Genomic DNA, 7,507 nt, shown 5'->3' on the forward strand with positions numbered 1-7,507 from the left:
TGTTTTATGTGTGTGTGTGATCACAATAAAAAGAAAATTCAAACAAAAGAACAATGAACTGTGGGATTTCAGGACATATCCAGAACTCTTAATACACCCACAAACTTGGGGTGGGCACCACAGGACAGACGAGTCCCACGGTGAAACGCCCCGGCCCCGCTCCTTGGCGTCTAGACACTTACGAGCCAGCACGAGTGACAGCAGGAGCAGTCCCACAAGCCCTCTGACAGCTGGCACTTAACCGTACACAAAAGTGACGGTGACCCACCTATATACACCTTCCCACGTCTGAGTGTATTCTTATCTCAAGTTCCCCTTAGCCTGATCCCAAGAGTGCCCGCGAGCCGTCAGTGCCACCGTACGCCTTACACGAGGGGGAGAGGGATGACGGGAAAGGACTAGGAAGAGACAGGGGTCTTAACCAACCACACTTAAAACAGCTCAAATCTGCAGCTTTTCCAAGTGTACGTGAATGACCCTGGGGACACACTGCTATAGCCTCTCCTGGGCCCCGAAACCGAAGCCTCATTAACGTCACAGAAAAGTCGCCTCTGGCCACGGATGACCTTGACCCAGGCAGTGTCAGCAAAGCAGTGGGGTCAGAGCCCCAGCAGGAGTCGGCTGGAGGTGAGGAGGAGGGAACAGCAAGTGTGCACTACCCTTCGCGTCTGTTCGTGCAGGGCTGGGGGGAGGCGTGGCAAGCGGGGGCTGCTGGAGGTTTCTGGAGGGATCTGCCATGGAGACCCTGGGAGAGCCGGTTTCTGTGCTTGTGGGAATGGACCAGAAACCATCAGCATGGGAACAGGGACAGGACTGGGCTGGGAAGTTCCGGGGAAGAGAAGTGGTGGGTGCGCCTTTGGAAAGAGCAGAGACGCCCCAAAGTGTTTCTGTACCCCCAGTCTCCTCTTTCTCACCTCTCCCACCCAAACTTCCTTCTAGGCCTCCAAGGACCTCCCTGCCACTGCTCTCATTGTCTCTCAGTCCACAGGTGTTTACGAAGCACCTGCTGGTGCCAGGAGCCCTGTGGGGAGCTGACCTCAGCCCCGGGCACTGCAGAGTGCTGAGGGGACCAGCAACACGCCGGGCACTTTGGACTCAGCTCCTCACCGGGGAGGAGACAGGTGCAGGCGGCCAGTGAGCCCGGCCAGCGGAGCCCGGAGAACAGCAGAGGAAGCAGGTTGAAAGGTGAGTCATCGTCTGGCCATCTGGCTGGTGAGGGGGGAAAAGAGTGTTCTAGGCAGAGGGACTGAGGGCTGAGGGCTGAGGGCGGAGGAACCGTCCAGAAACCAAAAGAATAACACAATTGGCTGGATTTTGGAAACCAGGGAGGATAAGGGGGAAGGATGTTCCTGGAGAGATGGGCAAGAGCCACGGCTGCAGGGCTGTGCGATCCATGGTGAGGAGGATTTGCTCTTTATCGTAGGAAAATCTAAGAATCTTTTATTTTAGTCCTCACCCAAGGATATTCTTCCATCTGTCTTCAGACAGAGTGGGAAGGAGGGAGAAAGAGAGAGAGAGAGAAAGAGAGAGAAACGTTGACTGGCTGCCTCCCACTGACCTGAGGGCTGGGGATCGAACCGCAGCCGAGTTACATGCCCTTGACCGGAATTGAACTCATAACTCTTTGGTCTGAGGTTCGATGCTCCAACCACTGAGCCAAACCAGCCAGGGCTAAGAATCTTTTTTTCTTCATCTTCTGTCTGAGTGACCACCAAGTTGCCTCCAAGATATCTCTTGCCTGACCACTTTCCCCATCCTCTTTGTTAGGAATCTGGTTTCTGATACTACTGTATTGTCTCTATTTGCTTTGTCTCCTTCCTGGCTCCTCAGGGTCCCTCCGCAGCAGTGCCCAACCCCAGGGCCTCTCTGGCTCTTCACGCCCACCTGAGATCACTCTGGGATGATGGATATGACTGGATGCCACCCTGTCTCACCATATTACCTTGTCTCCTCATGGTCACAAAGTGGCTGCCGCAGTTCCAGCCTCCCACAGAGACCGACACACCTAGAAAGAGTGGGGGCGTTTCCCCTAGCAGCTCTTTCTAGAAAAGGAGAAAGTCCTTCCACAGGCTTCTCCTCAGGTCCCATTCCCAAATCAATCAATGTCTAATTTCCAAATCAATCAATCAGACATTGTAATCCCCCCACTGGGCCATGAGGAGCCCACAAAGCCCAGGACTGCTGACACCAGAAGAGTTTTAGCAGTAAGAAGGTAGGGCCGGCGGTCCTTAGCCTTCCTGCTAACTCTGCATCTTACAAATCTACCTTCCTTCTCCAGGATAAGCCCGCCCTAAAACATATCTTTGTTGGATGCCACAAACACCCACACCCCATTCACGGGCTGCCTGCTGACTACATGTCTCCCAGGAGGTCTCTGCAGACCCCAGCTTGGTCCTCCAGCCCCTGGCTGCGCTGAAACATCCACCCAGAACGTCACAGCGGCTCTGGGCCCGGATCACACATCCCTCTTCCAGAGGGTAATTCCAGGCACCCGTCGCTCCTGCTCTGTTGATTTTCCTTTTCGACGGCGCCCTGCCAGCAGCTGAGCGGAGATAGAACCATTTCCTGGCTCGGGTCCGAGTGCTGTGGTTCAGGTGCGATTCGTCACTGCCACGGTCCGTTCCCGGCAAACCCCCAAATCTGTGTCCTTAATGGGGAGGGAGGGTGGGGCTCTTCCTTATTAATAAAAGCTTCAGTGTTGGCTGGGAAGGGGTACTCAGGAAACCCAGAAGGTTGGAAAAAACTGGTCTGTATACGTGGTTTAGGCACACCTTTCCCCCTCCACAGACAGTGGTGTGCTGAAAAATGTTTACCAACCATTCCCATCCATCTATCTACCTCCCTCTCTCTTTCTCTCTCTCTCTCCATCTGTCATCACCTATCTCTAGTGAATTTTACTCACCTAAAGGTAATAAATACTCAAGTCTCATCTCTTCCTGATTATTCCACCACATGGCTAAGAATGGAGAGGCATCAGGCAAATTCGGGTACTGCGGACGGAAGGGAGGCCTGTGCCAACGAGGCCGAGCATAATCCAGGGGCTTTCAGCCGGCTCCTGCCTACCTCTCAAGCCTCGTTTCATACCCTCCCCTGCTCCAGCGCAGTTCCAAGCCACACTGGGCATCTCTCAATACCCGAAACCCGCCTCACTCTCGCACCCCAAGGTGGTCGCACACCTCATGGGCCTGCCTGGCCAACTCCTACTCATCCGTCGGGTCTTAGTTCAGATGCCACTTCTTCCAGGAAACCCGCCATGCTCCTCAGTCTGGGTCACAGAGACCACCCCTGAGCTCCCACATCCGTTTGCGGTGAGGTAACAGAGAGTATTGATCACCTCTGGGCCACTATGGTATTCTTGTTCCACCAGACCTCACGCTCGGGGGGTCGGCATCTTGGGTATCTTCACGTCAGTGGGTCCCTGTGACATTTAACAAGACACGGAATACAGTTGACACTCCGCAAATGTGATTTGAAAGAAATAATGATTTTTTTGCCCTGGCCTGTGTGGCTCAGTCGGTTGGAGCATTGTCCCAGGCACCGAAGGGTTGCAGGTTCGATTCCAAGTCGGGAGTGCCCATGGGAGGCAACAGATAGGTGTTTCTCTCACATTGATGTTTCTCTCTCTGTCCCCTTCCCTTCCTCCCTCTCTAAAATCAATAAAAACATATCCTTGGGTGAGGATTAAAATAATAATAATAACTTTTTGAATTGAAGTGAAATTCACATAACAGAGCCTGCCTTGTGAGCCAGGGGAGCCAGCCAAGGGGGACACAGAAGACAAACAAGGGACTGTGTCCTCAGGTGTCGGAGGGCTGCTGAGCTTACCAGCCTCGGACCCTCCTTCCAGGTTTCTGGGCTTCGTCTCCTCTCGAGCTGGGCTTCTATTATCTGGATGGCCCGTCCCTCATGGGTTCACCGTCTGCAGGTGGCTTCTGCTCTCCTTTGCTGGCACTCTCCACCCGTGGCCTTCGGGTTCCTGTCTGCTCGGTGCGTCCATGCAGCAGCTGCGGTTCCTCCTCGCTAGGTAAGGCCCCGCCCCTCGCTGCTGTTGTCATCACAGAGTCCCCCTCTTGTTGGACTCCACCAGTGGGGAAGCCACGGTGAAGGCCAGGGGACAGAGGCGCCAGGTGTACACACTGGGTGTGCAATGGTTAAGCTGCGGCTGCGACTCCAGGGTGGGGGCGGGGAGGAGAATTAACTGGGGGTTGCTGGCTCCCAGAGCAATGGGGAGACCTTTTCACCTGTCACTGGACAGGGAAAGTGGTTCTTTTCCTGCCGTAAGTCAGGGTGGTCCACACAGCTCCTCCTACGGCTAGGGGTGGTGCAGGGAGAAGGCAGAGGGGAGCCCCAGAGTGCTGGCCCCCAAAGCTAGGCCTGGAGGGGTACTTCTCGGGTTCCTCGGCAGGCTGCAGTGTCCTTTCTGCCCCCCTGGTTCCGTGGCCCTGTGTTCCTGCCACAGTGTGCACGCGTGCTGAGCTGTGTCGTGTCGTGTGCAACGCAGGTCAGTCATTTTCCTGGAATCTTGTCTTCATTTTTTATTGTTTAGAGAGGAAGGGAGTGGGAGAAAGACGGAAACATGGATGAGAGAGAACATCAATTGGCCGCCTCCTGCATGCTCCCCAGTGGGGATCGGGCCCACAGCCTGGGCATGTGCACTGACCAGGAGTTGAACCGGCAACCTCTTGGTGCTTGGGCTGACCCTCAACCACTGAGCCACACCAGCTGGGCTCCTGGAATCTTCTGTAGTCACCAAGTCCCCAGGCAAGACCCATCAGTTACCCTGACCATCCTCTTCTCTCCACCGTCCAGCCAGTCACCAACTCCCCTGAAGTCCACTGAGGAAGACACACACACACACACGTACACACACACACGCTTAAACACAAACACATGTACACACACTAACACAGATATACATGCACACATACACACACAAGCACACGATACAGGTGTGTTTATAGCTACACACAAATAGCATGCACATGCATGTACACATATGTGCTGTAACATACATGCACATTCACACACACACACACACACCCCTTTAGGTATAGACCCTAGAACACCTGGAGCACTAGTTAGAAATGAAGACTCCTCCATCCCACCCACCAAGCCTGGAGGACTGGGAAGCAGAGCAGGGTAGTCTGCACCCCTCCTTCTAAAGCCCCAAAGCTGCTGGTGCACCGCACAGTGAGCATGACTCACCGACAGGCCTCTGGACAGCCTGGTATCCACAGTCTCCATCCGAACCCCCAGCCCTGACCCTCCTCCTGGCTTCTCGGTTCCTATTTGTCCTCCTGGAACCTGACACTCGGCCTCATTGCCCTGGACGCTCTGATCCTCCCTCTGCTCCCATAGTTCAGACTGTAGCTCAGCTCCAAACGCACGGAGCTGCTGGGGAGGCACGAGCCCGGAGTGTGTGAGACCCCACCATCCTCACCAACCCCCCACATGCAGGATTTGACCCTGGGGAACCTGCCAAGTTCACTTGGCTGAGAAAAGGGACCCAGGGAACTGAAAGAACGTTGTCCAGTCCCATTAACCTAGCCCGAGGCAGCAGCGGGGACCCCAGGCAGGCAGGGCCTCTCCTGGCCGGTTCCACGGTATTGTTCACCCGGCAGCCCCTCTGGGCGTGACTTGCTGGAGTCCACTATGTTCAGGCATCTTGCTCCAGCAACCCCCAAGGCAGCGGTGTTCACTCTTGAGGGTGCAAGAGGTTCCTCCAGGTCCCACCCAGGCAACTGACAGACCTTTGAAGCTGAGGAATCAGGCGTGTGTGACAGATGAAGGGAGCAAGGGACAGAAGGCGAGAGGCCTGGTGAGGTATGTGACTGCAAGATCCCGGGAGGGTCCTCATGGGCTGGTGGTGCGGCAGTGGCCAGAGGAGCCCAAGCAGGCCTGGTGGGACGGTCCCTCTAGGTGCACAGGACACCCAGTGTCAAATGGCACCTGTGCCAATTGGCTCTCCCGGGGTGGGGGCACATGGTATTGACCAACCAGGGCCTCTCAGAGGCCAAGCCACTTCCTTCCCTGAGGTTCCCAGTTTGTTGTTGGTTTTTTAATCAAAACATATCAAAACAGAGTTTCTGAAACTGTGGCGTATTTTAAATGTTGTCTTTATTAAATTAGTACATTTGACACAGACATAAGCAATAAAATATTTTATTTTTCTGCCCAAAAAAGTATAAAAAATTCTATGTAGTTTTTTAAAAAAAAAATGCTTTTATTTATTTTAGAGAGAGAGGAAGGGTGAGGGAGAGAGAAAAACATTGATCAATTGCCTCCCACATACACCCCAACCGGGAATTGAACCCACAACCTGGGTATGTGCCCTGTCTGGGAATCAAACTGGTGACCTTTTGGTACATGGGACGATGCCAAATCAACTGAGCCACACCGGCCAGGGCAGTGGAGTTTTGAGTGATGCGAGATGTCAGAAGTATTGCAGCAAAACTATGTTAATTTTGCATTTTCAATAAGACAGTATATTCTACTACTTACAGTTTAATGGTAACTCTGTCACTGTGTAACGGCTTCCTGTGGCCCTTGTAACACATTACCATGAACCTGGTGGCTTTAAAACAACAGAAACTTATTCTCTCGCACCCTGGAGGCCAGAAGTCTGACACCAGTTATCCCTGGACGAGGCTCTGGGGGAGAATCTGTTCCTCGCCTCTTCCAGCTTCTCCGGGCTCCTGGCTCCCTGGCCTCGTCACTCCAGTCCCCGCCTCGTGGGCCACAGGGCCTTCTTCTCTTCTGCAGTAACCTCCCCCGCCGCCTCCCTCCGGGAAGAACCTTGCGGTGGCCTTCACAGCCCGCCAGGTGAGCCAGGGTGCTGTCCCTATCTCAAAGCCTTAGCTGCATCTTGTGCCATATAGGGTAACCTGTACAGATCCCAAGGGTTAGGGCCTGACCTCTTGGGGAACTATTATTCAGCCTACTACACAGCTTAATCTATAGACTTAAGTTTTCTTAAATATCCTAGGCCAGCGCTGTGCACAGATAATCGCAGGACTGTACCCGTTGTTAATCATGCAGGCGCGGTGGTCCCGGGACACAGCATCAGTCAAGGCTGAGAGAACCGTCCTGATCCGCCAGTAACTCTCTGCTCTGCTGTCTGGACAGCAGCTTAGAGGGAGCGTCCCAATCTCCACGTCGGCCTTCTGGACACACGAGGGCCGAGCCGAACGACATTCCAGCACCCCACATTCACCCCGTGACAGGCCCCATGAGCCATGGGCACCTCGACTTCCTCACTTACATCCTCCCCTGAGCCTTGAGGCTTTCTAGGAGGAGCCTATCTCCTCCTCCTCCTCCTTCCCCTCCCCCTCCTTCTACTTCTCCTCCTTCTACTTCTCCTCCTTCTCCTCCTTCTTCTCCTCTTCCTCCTCCTCCTCCCCCTCCTCCCCCTCCCCCTCCTCCCCCTCCTCCTCCTCCTCCCCCTCCCCCTCCTTCTACTTCTCCTCCTTCTACTTCTCCTCCTTCTCCTTCTTCTTCTCCTCTTCCT

This window comes from Molossus molossus, unplaced genomic scaffold (assembly GCF_014108415.1).
Source record: "Molossus molossus isolate mMolMol1 unplaced genomic scaffold, mMolMol1.p scaffold_m16_p_19, whole genome shotgun sequence".
In the NCBI taxonomy this organism is placed as follows: Eukaryota; Metazoa; Chordata; class Mammalia; order Chiroptera; family Molossidae; genus Molossus; species Molossus molossus.